At 45.1% G+C, this 17,836-nt stretch overlaps 1 long non-coding RNA gene across 1 annotated transcript; it reads right to left on the bottom strand.

The window, feature by feature from the left end:
• Positions 1 to 1,706: 1,706 nt before the first annotated feature.
• LOC138641980 (uncharacterized) lies at positions 1,707 to 7,019 on the bottom strand. Its single transcript, XR_011313969.1, has 4 exons — positions 6,881 to 7,019; positions 4,863 to 4,933; positions 2,896 to 2,928; positions 1,707 to 1,866 (listed from the first exon to the last, which is right to left on the bottom strand). It is a non-coding gene; the product is annotated as an uncharacterized lncRNA (long non-coding RNA).
• Positions 7,020 to 17,836: the final 10,817 nt, after the last annotated feature.

The following is a 17,836-nucleotide window of genomic DNA, read 5'->3' as shown; positions in this document are numbered from 1 at the left end:
TTCATTAAAGAGGTATTCTTATCTCCAAGATCCTATCCAAATATGTAGTAGGTGTAATATTAGCAAATACCTCCAATAAGAAATTTAGTATGAATAATCAGAGACAATAAAAGAAATGAAGTAAAAGACGACCATACCCCCTAGGCCCACCCCAATGCGAAGTGATTACACCAAAACTTTAGAGGACGATTATTCAGCAGCCACTGATCCTTTACAGCAGGTGTCACAGTAATCAGCATCACAGCGCCATTATGGCCATGGCTTTACTTTAAAGTGCTGGTTCCTGCCAACAGGGTCTCTCTGTCCAGTTTTTTTTTTAAATCTCAGTATTCGGGCACCTATAATTTGGGATGAATATTCCTGCATTGCAGTTTATTATTCCGGCCAGCCTGAAGCTGATGGACAACCTATTGAGTACCGCTTGTAGGACACAATAGCTGTAATGAGAGGGAAGCAATGGAGGCCGATTGTTAGGCTGCCCAAGACAACATCTGCACCATAGTCATGTCACAGGGCAACGATGTGGCGACAAGGAGCCTCCTCTAACTTTAGACTCCGCAGCCGCTCTTGCCCGAGTCATCCAAGAAGTTAGAATGGCGAGAGCTGGGATCCCGGCGTTTACAGCTGACATGGGCTCTACTCCTGACTGTAAGGCCATGTTCACACTATGCGTTCTGTCCTGCGGGTTCTCGCGCAGCGGATTTGATAAATCTGCAGGGCAAACCTGCTGCGGTTATCCCTGCAGATTTATCGCGGTTTGTCCTGCGGGTTCCGCTGCGGGATTTACCCCTACTATTGATGCTGCATATGCAGCATCAATAGTAGTGTTAAAAATAATAAAATCATGATGATATACTCACCCTCTAACGTCCCGATCTCCTCGGCGCTGCAGGCGGCGGTCCGGTTCCAAACATGCTGTGCGACCAGGACCTTCGTGACGTCACCGCAGGTCCTGATCGCATAGCAAACCTGAGACCAGACGGCCGCGTGCAGCGCTGAGACTTCCGAGGGTGAGTATAACATTATTTTTTATTTTAATTCTTTTTCTTTAATACAAATATGGTTCCCGGGGCCTGGAGGAGAGTCTCCTCTCCTCCACCCCGGGTATACCCGCACATTATCCGCATTACTTCCCACATGGTGGGCACAGCCCCATGCGGGAAGTAAGCGGATCAATGCATTTCTATGGGTGCAGAATCGCTGCGATTCTGCACAAAGAAGTGACATGGTCCTTTTTTTCCGCAGCAATTCAGCGCGTTTTTTGGGGGGTTTTTCCGCATCATGTGCACTGCGGTTTTTGTTTTCCATAGGGTAACATTGTACTGTACCCTGCATGGAAAACAGCTGCGGACCCGCAGCGGCAAAATCGCCGCGGTTCCGCAGTAAAAACCGCATAGTGTGAACATGGCCTAAATGTGTCAGTCCTGCGATCAGACACCGTTCTATTACGGAAAAGGGTTAAGGCGATAAAATAAGTCATCAGATCCACATCAGTTGCTCAAATAACTTTTATTCTGGCAACAGTTCAGAATACCAAATCTTACTACTTTCAAGGAAGTTTCCGCCTGGTTTGCACAACCCCTCCTTATATCGTAAGGCACTTAGGTTGGGATGGCTCTCGTACGTTTTTTTTTTTAGCTAGGGCAGGTCTTGATAAATTGCGAATCATGCACAAATAAGAATGTCTTTGGATTATCCCTTGACAGTTAAGATTGAAAATATTTTTTACTGTTTCTTATGAAAGGTAAAAAACATCAGTGATTGTCATCTTTTCAATCATTTTTCGTGAAGTTGTTCTTCGGCATTGTGCCAGCTGGCAGACTTTTCTACGGCAGTCCTCCAGTTTCTCTATCTCCTCCGATTAACCTGCCAACAAAGAGAAAACCAGCCACAATAAAAAAAAAAGTCAATATTTCCAATTCCTTCATTTATTCTGAAAAAGCAAACATTGGTCAGGCCTCCTCCTTTTGCTAGGCCTTACTACATTTAAAAGGGGTTGTCTGACCTTACAGTACAAGTCCGGAGTCATTATTTGACTGCAGACTTGTGAATCCTCACATCACAAGAACTGCGCACTGTGAGGATTCTCCAGTGCCGGAGCCAAGAGCTAATTATTAGAACTGCATACTTCGAGCCACATTCCGACTAGACATGTCCGGCCTGACTCCGTACACTTGCATTAAGCGAGGCTGTGCGCGTCTAGTCGGCACGTGACTACATCTACACAAACCGCTCACAGCATAGCGCCCTGTGAGGATTCACAAGTCTGCAGTTGGACATAGTGACTGCAGACTTGTACCCCAAGGTCGGACAACCCCTTTAGAAATTAAATAAATCTCAAAGCATCTTTAACGTTTTTACTAACATAAATGCCCAATTAGACGTAGCCTCAGATAAATCCTTAAAAGCATCAACTGGAGATTATCTCCTGTCAGGAGTACAAAATTCATCAACGGCTACTTATTTATTGCCGCATGCACTGCCCATCTGATATAATAATGTCTTACCATTGTCACCCTTGGGCAGTCCCATACAGGCCGGCAGTCCTAGGCCAGGTACAAGCCAAACTTCATCAGTTTGCTACAAAAAAAACCTCCAAATTATTAATATTCAACCAGCCAAATATTATATGTGACCCCCCCACTCCACCCAAACTGTGACCAGATGGCAACTTAACTACATGTAATAAAAGTATCATGAATAAGATGCCTCTGTTGAGACGCAGGGCATCAATTCACTTATACACATCCTTCTATCACTTTTGTAGCCTCAGGTAAATCCTTTAGAAGGCATCAGGTACAGAATAACACTTCCGCTCAGGAGTACGGTGCTCATCATCGGCTACATGCCTTACACTGTTAGAATGACATGTATACTGGTGTAGCGGGCACTCACCTTCCTATGCGTGGTCAGAAATTCATCACATATCTACTCAACAAATTGAGTGTGGGGGGGCCGTTTGGAGAAATAAAAAAAAAAAAAAAAAAAAACATTAGCAGGTTTCCATTCATTTACAGTTTATCATGTGCTGCAAAAAGTGCAACAAGTTCATCAAAAAAATTCACAATATGATGCCAAGTGAGCAGTGAAAAAGTCAGGCTACGTTCACATGGGAATTTTTGGAATAGCTTTGCAAAAATCCTCCCTGAAAACACTTGGAAAGCTCGTTCTACTCATGTGTATGTAATATTCATATTGAGGAGTTTTTTGAGCTTTTATTTTTTTTAAATCATTGTATTTAACTTCATAGTTTTTGGTTTAAACTTTTGTCAAATCCAAAGGCTGCAAAAAAATATTACAGGAATAGAAACTCTTCCAAAACTCTTTCAGGAACACCCCCCCACCCCACAAAAGGAACATACTTTCCACCTGAGAAGTCTTTTAGAATGCCTTATATGCAAATTGTCTCTTCAGAGAGAAAGCGGTCTTAAACTCTATATAGCGCCACCTGTTGGAAGTAGCGATCCTACCAGTCAAAATCAACCCTTTATCGAGCCTTGCAGTATGACTTAGGATAAAAGCCAAATCAGAATCTCAATTTACAGGGAAGCCATCATCAGAATATTACCTAGTGTTTAAAGCAAGTTTGTGTCACCTGTATTTTTTATACACATATTATGATCCTTATTAACAAAACTAATGCTCATACTATCAAATTCAGGAAGAGTTTTCAGCAGAGGCAGGCTTACCGTGACTGGTAACACCTCTATACACAGCTGATAATTATGGTGATTGGGAGATCCTGTGTTAGGCCGGGATCACATGCGAGAAACACGTCCGTGTCTTGCATGTGAAATCCAAGCTCTGGCGCCGACACTGTGGAGCGGAGCGTGCAGCCGCATAGGAACACATGGAACCGCACGCTCCGCTCCCAAGTGCCGGCGCCAGAGCTTGGATTTCACATGCGAGACACGGACGTGTTTCTCGCATGTGATCCCGGCCTTATGTCACAGCTCACCTCACTTCACAATGACACTTGCACACGCTCAGGGCTAGGATCTGACCATTGTGGCTAATGTTTCAGGAAATGCACATGTACAGGAAGTATGAGCATAGCCACAGCGGCCAGTGTGGAAACTGAAAGATTTTTTTTTTTTTAAATACACAGAGATCTGGAAAAACACAAAAGTGAACACCACACATACTAAAAACACTGCAGAAATTTCCCGACAGTCACAAAAATCTTATGTGAACGTAGCCCAGTGGTCATAGGAGTAGATTTCTGGGGAGCGGCATAGACTCAGGTAAATCCTTTTACACATCAATGATGATATAATCAGGGAGTACAGTTGTCGTCATCGACTATGCACAGCTACAATATCCAGCAAATACGCCACAAAATAAAAGAGCTACGGAATCTGATAAGGGGCTATAGGCTAGATTTGTATTATTTTTTTGACCCACGAGTAACAGAGGTTCCACCGGTGAAATGACCACTAGAAAAGAGGCCCTGACGGTGGTCCTGTTTGAGGCTATGCGCACACGTTCAGGATTTTTCGCATTTTTTTCGTGATAAAAACGCATACATATGCATCCTATCATTTAGAATTCATTCTGCAATTTTTGTGCACATGAGGTGTTTTTTTTTCCGTGAAAAAAACACATTGCAGTAAAAAAAAGCAGCATGTTCATCAATTTTGCGGATTTTTTGTGTTTTTCCCGCTATTTAATGCATTGGGAAAAAACGTGAAAAAAAACCCGCATGCGGATTTCTGGCAGAAATGTCCGGTTTGTCAGGAAATTTCTGCAAGAAATTGTTACGTGTGCACATACCCTGAGAGTCATTGAAAGCAGCAGTGGTCAGACACCAGCCCTACCGCTCCACTGAGCGTCTAATTGGACTTATATAACAGTTATTTTACCTCAGACTCAAGTACTTTCACCAGGAAACCAAAGTATCCGCCTGCCGCAGTGTACGGTCATTTCTGGAGAGCTGCAAGAAGAAAACCAGCATTAGACAGATTGGTCTTATAGAAAGGAAAGTGTAAAAAGTGCGGCTACAGAGAAGGTGGGCAGCTCTTCCCATGGTGCGCTCCGAGCAGCTGTGTCCTATAACCAGCGTCCTGCGCCACACACAAGCTTTCTGCCAGTTTAGGAAATAGAGCAAACGCCATAGACACCTCTGGTGGTAACGAGTGGCTGCTCAGATTTCTGTCCGAAGCCCCCGACGCCTACCGGAGTTAGCACGTGTGCGCACCACGGCGCCATTTTATTAAAGACACTGTATGCGAATTTGCAGACGTCTTCAACAAAACGGTGCCGGTGTGCATTGCACAGCATGAACTTGCCAAGTCCATAGTCCGCAATACACCCTGCCGGCCAATCATAGGCCAGCAGCTGACGTCGGCGTGCATGTGACTGGGTGCATGGCAGTGACGTCATGCGCTCCCATCAAAGATGGCGCTGCACTACAAGGGAGCGGAGGGAAGGCGAGTAGGAGCGTTTTTCCCCCCGATGTATTGGACAGCAGCAGTGCAGGCAGGACATTACCACAATGGGGGATATATTCCAGGATTCTTTTACATCTGCAGTCTGGTACCCTTGCTCCTGTCTGTGGCTGCACTTTGTTGCCCCCCGCCTCCTCTCTGCTGCCCCCGCCTCCTCTTTATAGAAGTTGTTTTTTCCTAAACTAAAATCTCAGTATTAACCCCTTCATGATCTTGAGATTTTCCGTGTTCGTTTTTCGCTCCCCTCCTTCCCAGAGCCATAACTTTTTTATTTTTCCGTCAAAAAGGCCATGTGAGGGCTTATTTTTGGCGGGACGAGTTGTACTTTGAACGACATCATTGGTTTTAGTCTGTCGTGTACTAGAAAACGGGAAAAAATTCCAAGTGCGGTGAAATTGCAAACAAAAGTGCAATCCCACACTTGTTTTTTGTTTGCAGTTCGACTTTAGGTATTAGATTTTCGTCTATGGTGCACCAACTGTTCCAAAACCAACTGATCACATATATCATTTTTATTTGGATCAAGGTACCCTGCCAGAAAATTATCAACTCTATATGTAGCACGTAAATCGCTTATTTATGTTAGGCTACTTTCACACTAGCGTTTTTTGACGTACGTCGCAATGCGTCATTTTGGAGTAAAAACGCATCCTGCAAAGTTGCCCGCGGGATGCGTTTTTTCACCATAGACTTTCATTAGCGACGCATTGTGATGTATCGCCACATGTCGCATCCGTCGTGCGATGGATGCGTCGTGTTTTGGCAGACTGTCGGCACAAAAGTTCCATGTAACATTTTTTGGTGCGTCGAGTCCTCCATTTCCGACTGCGCATGCGCGGCCAGACCTCCGCCCCCTCCTCCCCGGACCTTACAATCGTTGTTCATTTTTTTTCACAGTGTGTGTCGGACCGACACATGGTGACGGCCCTGTACTGACGCTAGTGTGAAAGTAGCCTTAACAGAAACTTCGAAGAGATTCACTTTCACTAACTACGAACTGCAAACTAACATGAGTCCGGTCTAAAAAAAAAAAAAAAAGCCTCATCCAACTACATCAATCACAACATAAGCCAGTAATGCTGAAAGGGAGAGGAAACATGAGGAGGGGGAAATGGCTATTCGTTAGAGGCCATATATTATGGGGTTAAACAAAAAACAGACATTATTGCATAGCTATATAGTTTTGTAAACTGTTCACACAAGCAAACAGGACAGGACAGAGTCAGCAAGTCTAGCTATAGAGGAGACACAGGCATGTGAGGGTCCATGAGGCCCACCACGTGGTGCCCGAGGGTGAAGCCCCCTACAGTGCAGGACATGGCTATCTGCTAATACACACATATATATATACATATATAACACAGAGTAAGTGACGTCACACCCAGTATACAGAGAATTCCGCCATTACAGCGAGCACTGCGCACATTACCGACCTCTCCATAGTCACCACGCCGAATGAGGAAGGGTGGGGTTGTGTAACGCCCCTACAAGGCTCGTGTGACCCACGGACCCTCCCATTGCCAGATCCCAATAGTACTGGCAGCTTGTCCGCACTGACCACTCCCCATCAGCCTCCTCACACTGACAACCAGGATGGCCGCATCTCGTCAGGGAAAGAAAGTCCGAATTCTAGAAAAGTTTACCAAAAGTTTTTGTCACGTGACTGCCGTTGTGCTCATGTCCAGCAGATGTCGCCATTGTACAGCGCGTGGACGGAGTCTGGCTGCCGCCATCCTATAATGGACGGCTGTGAGGTAGAGATCCGGTCCTGTGTTTGATTCGATAACAACTTTTGAAGAAGAGAAAGAAGGACAAGCTATGCCTTCCACGCCGCAGCACATTTTGGCCACCCCCCAGTGCACATCTATTTCCATTTCCATCTGCCCTGGCAGGAGGAGATCTCAGAGGGGCACTAGCAGGGCTCGAGACTGTAGGGCGTAGACCCAAAACTAGGATTGGGGCGAGAGATGAGCGGGTCAATTCACGGGTCTCTGGTCCAGCGTCTAGTTCAGTGGTACCTGCCGGCTGGACGGGAGGCCACGAAATTCTAAGGCCACTTTCACACTAGCGTCAGAATCTCCCCGTCGCAATGCGTCGGGCAGAGATTCCGACGCTAGCGTTTGACGCACTGCACAACGGGTGCAGCGGATGCATTTCTCCGGCACATCCGCTGCCCCATTGTGAGGTGCGGGGAGGTGGGGGCGGAGTTCCGGCCGCACATGCGCGGTCGGAAAAAGCGGTCCGTCAGGAGCAAAAAACCTTACATTTAACGTTTTTTGCTCCCGGCGGTCCGCCACAACACGGCGCAACTGTCGCACGACGGTTGCGACGTGTGGCAAAGAGTCGCAATGCGTCGCTAATGTTAATCTATGGGGCAAAAACGCATCCTGCAAACAACTTTGCAGGATGCGTTTTTTGCCATAAACGACGCATTGCGACGTCTGGCAAAAAACGCCAGTGTGAAAGTAGCCTAACCTGGTGTCCCTGACGCGCCTTTTGATCACACAGGGTAGCACAATGTCATCTGTGCGTCCTGCTCATCTCTACTTGGAACCTATGGATTTATTTTTTGTTCATTCAAAGTCAGAATCGCCAGAACGTTCTCATCTTTAGGCCGGCTTCACACATCCTGATATTTCCAGTACCGGAAAAAATCGGTACCGGAGATGACAGTGTCTGTGTGTGTAATACATGTGGCACATGTGTGGTAACCGTGTGCCAAATCAGTACCACACAGATGGGCGCCAGGGAAAAAGCGCTACAGTAAGCGCTGTTCCCCGGCGCTGGGTGCTGAACACTGTTCTCAACATTGTCCCCTGCTCTGCCGGCCATTGGCGCGAGCAGAGGAGAATGATGAGAGCTATATTCAAGTAAAAACAATGACAGCAGGTGGCAGCTTTTGGGACTATTACTCCCATCAGCCAACACCTGCTGCCGCTAATAACAGTGACAGCAGGAGCGGCTGATGGGGGCATTCATCAGCAGCCACATGCGCTATAAATAAAGAAAAAACCTGTGTTGGTTCCCCTGTATTTTCTATAACCAACCAGACAAAACTCAGCTGGGGGCTGCAACCCTCAGCTGTCAGCTTCAGCCAGGCTGATTATCAAGAATAGAGGAGTCCCCACACCATATTTTAACTTTTTAAATAGATAATTACAAAAAAAAAACAGCCTTGCTAAAGCAGACAGCTGGGGGCTGGTATTCCCATGCTGGTAAGGGGCCATGGATATTTCTCCACCCCAGCCTAAAAATAGCAGCTCGCAGCTGCCCAGAAAAGGCGCATCTATTAGATGTGGTAATTCTGGCGCTTTGCCCGTCTCTTCCCACTTGCCCTGTATTGGTGGCAAGTGGGGTTCATATTTGTGGGGTTGATGTCACCTTTGTATTGTCTGGTTACATCAAGCCCACAGTTTAGTAATGGAAAGGCGGCTATAAGACACCTATCCATTACTAATCCTACAGTTACATGGTAAATAAAGACAGCCAGAATAAAGTCCTTTTTTAAAAATAAAACAAAACTCACTTTTACTTTTTTATGTAAAAATAACAAACACAGTTATACTCACCTAACGCCTATTTATTATTATTTATTTATATAGCACCATTGATCCCATGGTGCTGTACATGAGAAGGGGTTACATACAAATTACAGATATCACTTATAGTAAGCAAAAAGCAAACTAACAATCACAGAGTGATACAGAGGGGTGAGGACCCTGCCCTTGCGTGCTAACATTCTATGGGGAAGGAGACAGTAGGTTGAGGGTTGCAGGAGCTCCAGTGTTGGTGAGGCAGTAGCTTCGGTAGTAGTTTCCCCATAATCCTGTAGAATGTAAGCCCGCAAGGGCAGGGTCCTCGCCCCTCTGTATCAGTCTGTCATTGTTAGTTTGTTTACTGTAAGTGATATCTGTAACTTGTATGTAACCCCTTCTCATGTACAGCACCATGGAATCACTGGTGCTATATAAATAAATAATAATAATAGTGAGGAGGCAGCGGGGTCAGTGCAGGCTGTAGGTTTTCCTGAAGAGATGGTTTTTCAGGTTTCGTCTGAAGGATCCGAATGTGGTTGATAGTCGGACGTGTTGGGGCAGAGAATTCCAGAGGATGGGGGATATTCTGGAGAAGTCTTGGAGGCGATTGGATGAGGAGCGAATAAGTGTGGAGGAGAGAAGGAGGTCTTTGGAGGACCGGAGATTACGTGAGGGAAGATATTGGGAGATTAGTTCAGAGATATATGGAGGAGACAGGTTATGGATGGCTTTGTAGGTCAGTATTAGTAATTTGAACTGGATATGCTGAGGGAATGGGAGCCAGTGAAGAGATTTGCGGAGGAGTAGCGAGGAGAGAGATGAATTAGTCGGGCAGCAGAGATAAGGATGGACTGGAGAGGTGCAAGGCTGTTAGCAGGGAGGCCACAGAAAAGGATGTTGCAGTAGTCAAGGCGGGAGATGATGAGGGCATGCACAAGCATTTTAGTAGATTGAAGGTTGAGGAAAGGACGGATTCTGGAGATATTTTTGAGCTGGAGGCGACAGGAGGTGGAAAGAGCTTGGATGTGCTGTTTGAAGGACAGGGCAGAGTCCAGGGTTACTCCGAGGCAGCGGATTTCCGGTACGGGGGAAAGCTTGATGTCGCTAATTGCTATAGATAGGTCAGGTAAGGAAGATCTTTGGGATGGAGGAAAGATGATGAGTTCAGATTTGTCCACATTGAGTTTGAGGAAGCGAGAGGAGAAGAAGAAGGATATGGCTGATAGACACTCCGGGATTCTGGACAGCAGGGAGGTGACGTCTGGGCCAGAAAGGTAGATCTGAGTGTCATCAGCATAAAGGTGGTACTGGAATCCATGGGACTTTATGAGTTGTCCCAGGCCGAGTGTATAGATTGAGAAGAGTAGGGGTCCTAGAACAGAGCCTTGGAGGACTCCAACAGAGAGAGTGCTGGATGAGGCGGTAGTGTGGGAGTGGGAGACGCTGAATGTGCAGTTGGAAAGGTATGAGGAGATCCAGGATAGGGCGAGGTCTTTGATGCCAAAGGAGGAGAGGATCTGTAGTAGGAGGCAGTGGTCAACTGTGTTGAAAGCAGAGGACAGGTCTAGAAGGAGGAGTACAGAGTATTGTCCGTTAGCTTTGGCTGTAAGTAGGTCGTTAGTGATTTTGGTCAGGGCTGTCTCAGTTGAGTGATGGGGGTGGAAACCAGATTGTCAAAGAGCAAGTTAGATGAGAGGTGGGAGGAAAGTTCAGGGTGGATGTGCTGCTTCAGGAGTTTGGAAGCGAATGAGAGCAGCGATATTGGGCGAGAGCTGGACATAGCTGTTGGATCGAGGGTTGGCTTTTTATTCCACCAAAACCCTCATTCTCCTGTAATAAAACAAAAATAAAAAAACAACAATATCCCTTATCTGTCGGTTAGTCCCACGCTGTAATCCATTTGACCGTCCAGGCTGAGAACCACTGGTGAATGAGCTGCTGTGAGCGCAGCATCAGTGCCTGGCAGTGACGTCATAGAGGTTATCTCCTGTCACTGAGGCTGCGTTCCCAGCTGGGCTGAGCTGTGGTGACCTTAGCAACGTGGGAAAAAGTCAGTGATGAGGTCACCGCAGTTCAAGTTCAGGGTCTTCACAGTAGATCACAGTGAAAAATTATTTTTTTTATGCCAGAAAACACTCTTATGTATTTATATTGGGGAAATATCAATCAACAAAATGCAAAGGGAATGAACAATAGAGAAATCTAAGTCACATTAATAATTGATGACTGCCCACGTCTATTTCTGAAAATATTTTAATATTGCAACATTTTTTCCACATCTGCCTAAAACATTTGCACAGTTCTGTACATATTCACATATTTGCGCAAAATGTTGTTAGAAACCACCATACGTTGTATAAAAATGGAGTCAGACTAGTCTGGTGAAGGGTTTACTAGTCTGGTGTGCCAGAGTCCTGTTTTAGGGATCAGTGGGTATCCAAGTGGTGAGACCCCCATATGTATTCTGTGGTATGGGGTAACCCTTCACGATTGCCCACCTTTCCTATTAGAATGGTTGGGAGTCGGGACTGATTTCTTGGATAGCAAGACCCCTTGTTAGTGAGTTGTTTGGACTGGTTGTTGAGCATGAGGGCGGCACGCCTTGGAAATCTATGGGCTGTATGGGTATAACTTATAGGTATCACACTCTGTGCTCCTCTTCAGATAGGTTAACAGTATGAGATTGGTGAGGGTCTGCCACCCGTCACCTCCACCGATCAGATGTTAGCAGGTCCTGCGGACACCCGAAGTGCTCACCGTAGCTATGTACTTTGCAGTGGTCCTTCTCAGATGAGTCCAGCTGTAGGTGAGGTGACTGATAGCTGATCTACAGTAGCAGAGACGGGCTGCTGACAGTGTGCGGAGCTGTACTGCTCTGGCACGCTGAACTTTTTATTCCATTTTAAAACTGACACAAAACAGAACCCAGACAGAGCCCATAACAGTCCATGGGGTCCCTCAGTTTCAGTTTCCAGTCGATAAGCGTGCACATTAAATCTAGGGGTCACAAGAGCGTATTAAAAATTCAGTCCGATATTCATCCAGAAAAGTTGGACAATCTTTTTCTCACTTATCATCTGTGTACAATCGGTTTTTTTTTACTCGGCAACCTGTGGCATCCAATTTTTTTCTCTCACCCGTCCGATTTTGGAGTGAAATTGCAGCATGCTGCGAATTTTTCACACTGATTCTGTTTATCTGTTCCTTTAAATGGAATGGACACATCCCAACAGTCCCGGGTTTATAAGGACTGATAGACCGGATACAGCTGAATATGACGTTGGAGCAGGGGGTCGATAGGTCCTGTGTGTGGGGTCTATTGGGGAATTAGACTGTGAAGGGGAAAGAATTTACAGTCGGAGTCTTATACTATATGCGGCGCGGAATGTATTGTGAGGGCCTTATACCATTATGGGGGGTGGGGATGTATTGTTAGGGCCTAATACTCTGTGCAGGGGATGATGGGAGACACTGTATACTGTGAATTTACTGTGGGGGCATTATTCTGTGTGTAGGGAGATGTACTGTGGGGGTATTATACTGTGTGTGTGGATATGTACTGTTTGGGGTATTATACTGTGTAGGGGATGTACTGTGGGGGTATTATACTGTGTGTAGGGGATGTACTGTGGGGGTATTATACTGTGTGTGGGGATATGTACTGTGGGGGTATTATACTGTAACATAGTAACATAGTAACATAGTTAGTAAGGCCGAAAAAAGACATTTGTCCATCCAGTTCAGCCTATATTCCATCATAATAAATACCCAGATCTACGTCCTTCTACAGAACCTAATAATTGTATGATACAATATTGTTCTGCTCCAGGAAGACATCCAGGCATCTCTTGAACCCCTCGACTGAGTTCGCCATCACCACCTCCTCAGGCAAGCAATTCCAGATTCTCACTGCCCTAACAGTAAAGAATCCTCTTCTATGTTGGTGGAAAAACCTTCTCTCCTCCAGACGCAAAGAATGCCCCCTTGTGCCCGTCACCTTCCTTGGTATAAACAGATCCTCAGCGAGATATTTGTATTGTCCCCTTATATACTTATACATGGTTATTAGATCGCCCCTCAGTCGTCTTTTTTCTAGACTAAATAATCCTAATTTCGCTAATCTATCTGGGTATTGTAGTTCTCCCATCCCCTTTATTAATTTTGTTGCCCTCCTTTGTACTCTCTCTAGTTCCATTATATCCTTCCTGAGCACCGGTGCCCAAAACTGGACACAGTACTCCATGTGCGGTCTAACTAGGGATTTGTACAGAGGCAGTATAATGCTCTCATCATGTGTATCCAGACCTCTTTTAATGCACCCCATGATCCTGTTTGCCTTGGCAGCTGCTGCCTGGCACTGGCTGCTCCAGGTAAGTTTATCATTAACTAGGATCCCCAAGTCCTTCTCCCTGTCAGATTTACCCAGTGGTTTCCCGTTCAGTGTGTAATGGTGATATTGATTCCCTCTTCCCATGTGTATAACCTTACATTTATCATTGTTAAACCTCATCTGCCACCTTTCAGCCCAAGTTTCCAACTTATCCAGATCCATCTGTAGCAGAATACTATCTTCTCTTGTATCAACTGCTTTACATAGTTTTGTATCATCTGCAAATATCGATATTTTACTGTGTAAACCTTTTACCAGATCATTAATGAATATGTTGAAGAGAACAGGTCCCAATACTGACCCCTGCGGTACCCCACTGGTCACAGCGACCCAGTTAGAGACTATACCATTTATAACCACCCTCTGCTTTCTATCACTAAGCCAGTTACTAACCCATTTACACACATGTTCCCCCAGACCAAGCATTCTCATTTTGTGTACCAACCTCTTGTGCGGCACGGTATCAAACGCTTTGGAAAAATCGAGATATACCACGTCCAATGACTCACCGTGGTCCAGCCTATAGCTTACCTCTTCATAAAAACTGATTAGATTGGTTTGACAGGAGCGATTTCTCATAAACCCATGCTGATATGGAGTTAAACAGTTATTCTCATTGAGATAATCCAGAATAACATCCCTCAGAAACCCTTCAAATATTTTACCAACAATAGAGGTTAGACTTACTGGCCTATAATTTCCAGGTTCACTTTTAGAGCCCTTTTTGAATATTGGCACCACATTTGCTATGCGCCAGTCCTGCGGAACAGACCCTGTCGCTATAGAGTCACTAAAAATAAGAAATAATGGTTTATCTATTACATTACTTAGTTCTCTTAGTACTCGTGGGTGTATGCCATCCGGACCCGGAGATTTATCTATTTTAATCTTATTTAGCCGGTTTCGCACCTCTTCTTGGGTTAGATTGGTGACCCTTAATATAGGGTTTTCATTGTTTCTTGGGATTTCACCTAGCATTTCATTTTCCACCGTGAATACCGTGGAGAAGAAGGTGTTTAATATGTTAGCTTTTTCCTCGTCATCTACAACCATTCTTTCCTCACTATTTTTTAAGGGGCCTACATTTTCAGTTTTTATTCTTTTACTATTGACATAGTTGAAGAACAGTTTGGGATTAGTTTTACTCTCCTTAGCAATGTGCTTCTCTGTTTCCTTTTTGGCAGCTTTAATTAGTTTTTTAGATAAAGTATTTTTCTCCCTATAGTTTTTTAGAGCTTCAATGGTGCCATCCTGCTTTAGTAGTGCAAATGCTTTCTTTTTACTGTTAATTGCCTGTCTTACTTCTTTGTTTAGCCACATTGGGTTTTTCCTATTTCTAGTCCTTTTATTCCCACAAGGTATAAACCGCTTACACTGCCTATTTAGGATGTTCTTAAACATTTCCCATTTATTATCTGTATTCTTATTTCTGAGGATATTGTCCCAGTCTACCAGATTAAGGGCATCTCTAAGCTGTTCAAACTTTGCCTTCCTAAAGTTCAATGTTTTTGTGACTCCCTGACAAGTCCCCCTAGTGAAAGACATGTGAAACTGCACAATATTGTGGTCGCTATTTCCTAAATGCCCGACCACCTGCAGATTTGTTATTCTGTCAGGTCTATTAGATAGTATTAGGTCTAAAAGTGCTGCTCCTCTGGTTGGATTCTGCACCAATTGTGAAAGATAATTTTTCTTGGTTATTAGCAGAAACCTGTTGCCTTTATGGGTTTCACAGGTTTCTGTTTCCCAGTTAATATCCGGGTAGTTAAAGTCCCCCATAACCAGGACCTCATTATGGGTTGCAGCTTCATCTATCTGCTTTAGAAGTAGACTTTCCATGCTTTCTGTTATATTTGGGGGTTTGTAACAGACCCCAATGAGAATTTTGTTACCATTTTTCCCTCCATGAATTTCAACCCATATGGACTCGACATCCTCATTCCCTTCGCTAATATCCTCCCTTAAAGTGGACTTTAGACAAGACTTTACATAGAGACAAACCCCTCCTCCTCTCCGATTTTTACGATCCTTTCTAAACAGACTGTAACCCTGTAAGTTGACTGCCCAGTCATAGCTTTCATCTAACCATGTCTCGGTTATTCCCACTATGTCAAAGTTACCTGTAGATATTTCTGCTTCTAGTTCTTCCATCTTGTTTGTCAGGCTTCTGGCGTTTGCGAGCATGCAGTTTAGAGGATTTTGTTTTGTTCCAATCTCCTCACTGTGGATTGTTTTAGAAATGTTCTTACCTCCCTTCAGAGTATGTTTTCCTGGGTCGTCTTTGTTCGAGTCTAATGTTTTTCTTCCCGTCCCCTCTTCTTCTAGTTTAACGCCCTCCTGATGAGTGTAGCGAGTTTTCTGGCGAATGTGTGTTTCCCAGGTTTGTTGAGGTGTAGTCCGTCTCTGGCGAGGAGTCCATCATACCAGTAATTCACACCGTGGTCCAGGAATCCGAATCCTTGTTGTCTGCACCATCGTCTTAGCCAGTTGTTTGCATCAAGGATCCTGTTCCATCTCCTGGTGCCATGCCCGTCTACTGGAAGGATAGAAGAAAAAACTACCTGTGCATCCAGTTCCTTTACTTTCTTCCCCAACTCTTCAAAGTCCTTGCAGATTGTCGGTAGGTCCTTCCTTGCCGTGTCATTGGTGCCAACATGTATCAGAAGAAATGGGTGGACGTCCTTGGAGCTGAAGAGCTTTGGTATCCTATCGGTCACATCCTTGATCATCGCACCTGGAAGGCAGCATACTTCTCTTGCAGTTATGTCCGGTCTGCAGATGGCTGCTTCTGTGCCTCTCAGTAGTGAGTCTCCCACCACCACCACTCTTCGTTGCTTCTTGGCTGTACTTTTTGCTGTCACTTGTTGCTGTGTGCCCTTTTCTTTTTTGCTTGCTGGTATTGCTTCATTCTTAGGTGTGCCATCTTCATCCTCTACAAAGATTTGATATCGGTTCTTCAGTTGTGTGGTTGGTGATTTCTCCATGGTCTTCTTGCTTCTTTTGGTCACATGCTTCCACTCATCTGCTTTTGGAGGTTCTCTGACACTTTTTTCACCTTCTGTGACCAGTAGAGATGCTTCTGTTCTGTCTAGAAAGTCTTCATTCTCTTTGATGAGTTTCAAAGTTGCTATTCTTTCTTCCAGACCCCGCACCTTTTCTTCTAAAAGGGCGACTAGTCTACACTTCTGACAGGTGAAATTGGATTCTTCTTCTGGTCGATCTGTGAACATGTAGCACATGCTGCAGCTCACCATGTAGGTTGTCACATCTGCCATGTTGCTCCTAGATCCTGCTGACTTGCTGTGTGTTTTCCTTCTTGTGTAATCTACTCAGCCACGCTCTCTTGCAATAATGTCCTACAGGCAAAAATTCCTGGTTTGGTGATGCTTTCGAAGCAGCTGGTCCCGGCTGTACCCAACGATCTTCTAGCTTAGGGAGACTTCGCTTCTCCCAGAAGGCACCTGGAATATGCAAATTAGCCTCCTGAAGCTTGAATCCCTGGTGTGTGGGGATATGTACTGTGGGGGCATTATACTGTGTGTGGGGATATGTACTGTGGGGGTATTATACTGTGTTTAGGGGATGTACTGTGGGGGTATTATACTGTGTGTAGGGGATGTACTGTGGGGGTATTATACTGTGTGTGGGGATATGTACTGTGGGGGTATTATACTGTGTGTAGGGGATATGTACTGTGGGGGTATTATACTGTGTGTGGGGATATGTACTGTGGGGGTATTATACTGTGTGTGGGGATATGTACTGTGGGGGTATTATACTGTGTGTGGGGATATGTACTGTGGGGGCATTATACTGTGTGTGGGGATATGTACTGTGGGGGTATTATACTGTGTGTAGGGGATGTACTGTGGGGGTATTATACTGTGTGTGGGGATATGTACTGTGGGGGTATTATACTGTGTGTGGGGATATGTACTGTGGGGGTATTATACTGTGTGTGGGGATATGTACTGTGGGGGCATTATACTGTGTGTGGGGATATGTACTGTGGGGGTATTATACTGTGTGTAGGGGATGTACTGTGGGGGTATTATACTGTGTGTGGGGATATGTACTGTGGGGGTATTATACTGTGTGTAGGGGATATGTACTGTGGGGGTATTATACTGTGTGTGGGGATATGTACTGTGGGGGTATTATACTGTGTGTAGGGGATATGTACTGTGGGGGTATTATACTGTGTGTAGGGGATGTACTGTTGGGGGCATTATGAGGTGTGTGAGAGATGTATTGTTGGGGTATTATACTGTGTGTAGGGGATGTACTGTTGGGGGCATTATGAGGTGTGTGAGAGATGTATTGTTGGGGTATTATACTGTGTGTGGGGATATGTACTGTGGGGGTATTATACTGTGTGTAGGGGATGTACTGTGGGGGTATTATACTGTGTGTGGGGATATGTACTGTGGGGGTATTATACTGTGTGTAGGGGATGTACTGTG

This window comes from Ranitomeya imitator, chromosome 6, assembly GCF_032444005.1.
Source record: "Ranitomeya imitator isolate aRanImi1 chromosome 6, aRanImi1.pri, whole genome shotgun sequence".
NCBI lineage: Eukaryota > Metazoa > Chordata > Amphibia > Anura > Dendrobatidae > Ranitomeya > Ranitomeya imitator.
Note: the sequence above shows the minus strand (reverse complement) of the source record. Positions and strands in the feature narration are given on the sequence as shown.